The following is a 3178-nucleotide window of genomic DNA, read 5'->3' as shown; positions in this document are numbered from 1 at the left end:
GCTGGTGAGCCTAGTCCCCTGGCGCTTTTGCTTAATATTTTATTATTATTATTTTCCCTTCCTATTTTGCATAGGTTCCTCGTTCGTTCGTATTTTTGAAATGCTCGTTCGTGCATTCAAAATGTTGGTCTGTGCATTATCTGCTAATTACACTTGCACCATTTTTGTCAGGGCTTATTCGATGCTCAGATGCCTGTTTCGTTGAATATTTATTACTAACCTGTGGAATTCTGCTAGGAAGAACCACAGATTGATGTAACGAAATATAACGAGGAATCGTAGAATATTGCTGGATATTCAGGCGATTAATTGACGACTCGTAGAATATTGCTGGATATTCAGACGATGGCTCGTAGAATATTACTGGATATTCATACGATTTAAGATAATTAATTGTTGGCTCTATACTAGAAGGGCTTCCTGTCTAGGAGCATTAATTATCTGAGGGTTGAGCAATATGAACTTGTTGGAGTGTCATATTCCTCTTGCATAGTCGGGGAAAACTTGGTTACATCCCGAAGACGTTGCCGCTCTATACTAGCAGACATGTTGTCTAGGAGCCTCCCAATCTTTTGATTCTATACAGTATGAGATGTGTCGTGGCCTCAGCTGAGAGACTACACATCTACATCTTATCTGAGAGACTTTCTCCATCAGAGGTGGTATGAGCTTTCATGTATAGAGACATGAGTCTCGATACTCATCTGATTACCGGATCCGGAGTAATTACTGAAATTGCCCAGTATTCATGAGATGTGTCGTGGCCTCAGCTGAGAGACTACACATCTACATGTACTCTGAGAGACATCCTTCTCAGTCAGAGATTTTATGGCATGAGATTTCATGCTTTAATGAGTGACATGAGCCTCAATACTCATCCGGTTGCCGAATATGGAGTATAGTTTTACAATTCTACCCTTTGTCGAAAATCCACCATCTACACAAGGTTACTAAAAGAACTAAAACTTGGAAAGCTAAGTCCATGACTTATGATGGTAGACTATTTTTGATCAAAATTGTTTTGTGTGGTATGATCTTCTTCTGGCTATCATGTTTTGTTCTGCCAAAGAGAGCTATCAAAGAGCTTAATTCTATATGCAAGAATTTTCTTCGGGCTGGGATTGATATGGGGAAGAAATATCACCCAATCAGTTGGGATATTGTTTGCATACCAGTGGAAGAAGGAGGCCTTGGAGTAAGAAGCCTTGAACTTATAAATGTTGCTGCAAACTTAAGGCATGTATGGGACCATATCAGTGGTAAGGAGAATATTTGGACTGAATGGGTTCATAAAAATCTAATCAAGAACATGAACTTCTGGTCCTTTAATATCCCCCAAGATTCTTCATGGTGTTGGAGAAGAATCCTTGAGCAAAGAGTTATTGTCAAGGATTTGATTTTCTATGTTTTGGGCAATGGAGAAGATACTATGTTCTTAACAGATTTATGGCACCCTAATGGTATGCTTTCTTCTCGGATTGACAGAGATATTATTGAAGAGATCTGCCTTATGCCTAATTGCAGTTTTATAAAATTTATTGACCACTCCTCTTGGAACTTCCCAGATTACCAGAACTTGGAGATTCAGAATGTTGTGCAAAGGATTCAGGAGGTTGAATTAAATGTAAATGAAAAAGACATAATGGTGTGGAAACTTAGTCAAAAGGGTGATTACGCAATGAAGGATTCTTATAAGAGTTTGTCTGGTACAAGGGAACACATTTCTTGGCATTGCCTAGTCTGGTTTAAATCTCATGTCCCTAAACATACCCCTTCATAGCCTGGTTGGGTTTTCATAGAAGACTTAAAACTAGAGATAAAATGGTGAAGTGGGGTCTTCTTCAGGTAGCTAATTGTGTTCTTTGTGATGGACTTTCTGAATCTGAATAACACATTTTTCATGAATGTCCTTTTTTTGCTGGTATTTGGAGTGGCCTACTTTTGAAGATGGGTTACTACAGAGTGATAAGTAGTTGCTAGCAGGAAGAGATAAACTGGTGCATTTCCACTTTTGTTGGTGAAGGTACTATTTCTAACATCAAAAAATTAATTCTTAATTGTTATATGTATCACATCTGGCAAGAGAGAAATAGTAGGATCTTCAGAGGTAAATATGGCTCAGCGGAGGTTATGCAATTACGGAGGATGTTAGAGTGAAGGTTGTTTCTTTAAAGGGAAAGCTGAAGGATACACCCACCTCTAGGGCTTTTGTTGACAAATGGAGTTTCAATTGTACTTTTGATCTTATTGTGGTAAATTCCTGTTGTTGGCTTAGTCCTGAGATGGATGAGATTATGATCAATAATGATGGATCAAAAAGAGACAACTCTGGGGGTTGTGGTGCTATTTTAAGGAACAGTTCTGGCATAACCATTGCAACTGCCAAAGGTGGTGGTCCTGCCATCTTTGTTGCTGCTTATGAACTTCAAGGAGTGGAGATGGGGCTTACTCTTGCAAAGAATAGGGGCTTCATGAAAGTTCATCTGGCCATTGATTCCATGGTTGTTTATTACATTCTGAATAATAAGGAAGAACAACCTCCCTGGCAGCTGATCCAAATTTGAAAAAGAGTGAAGGTGCTTAGAGATTAGTTTGAAGTGTTGAAAATTTCGCATATCTTCAGAGTAACAAATCGAGTTGCGGATATTTTAGCTAGCTACCATCCTCCTATCAAATGGGTAGAAATGAATCCTGGGAAATTTTCGGATGAGCTATTGGAAATCATCAAAGAGGATAGGGAGGGGAAAATGCACAGTCGCCGTTAGTTTTTTTGTTGTTGTGTTTTTTTGTTGTTGTGTTTTTTGTTTTGTTTTCTTAGGAGGGAGTCCCTTTAACCCCAACTGTCTGATCAAGCAAGCATACCCTAAATGGTATCATCATTTAATATAACGATTTTTTAGGGACCATGGTTTTTTTGAGGGGACCATGGTTTTATTAGGCCACCTTCCCTATAGTGATAAGGGGTGTCCTAAAACGTTGAAATGACTAACCTATCCTTAACCTAATTTAATTTAAAACCAACCTAATAACCACCTATATATATAACCGCCACCTACTCCCACCACCACCTCCCACCACCGCCGATTACCACCACCACCACTTCCGATTATCACCACCACCAACCACCGATTACCACCACCACCACCACCGCCGATTACCACCACCATCACCTCCGATT

Source organism: Papaver somniferum, chromosome 9 (assembly GCF_003573695.1).
Source record: "Papaver somniferum cultivar HN1 chromosome 9, ASM357369v1, whole genome shotgun sequence".
NCBI lineage: Eukaryota > Viridiplantae > Streptophyta > Magnoliopsida > Ranunculales > Papaveraceae > Papaver > Papaver somniferum.
The sequence above is the reverse complement of the archived record's forward strand: the minus strand, read 5'-3'. Positions refer to the sequence as shown.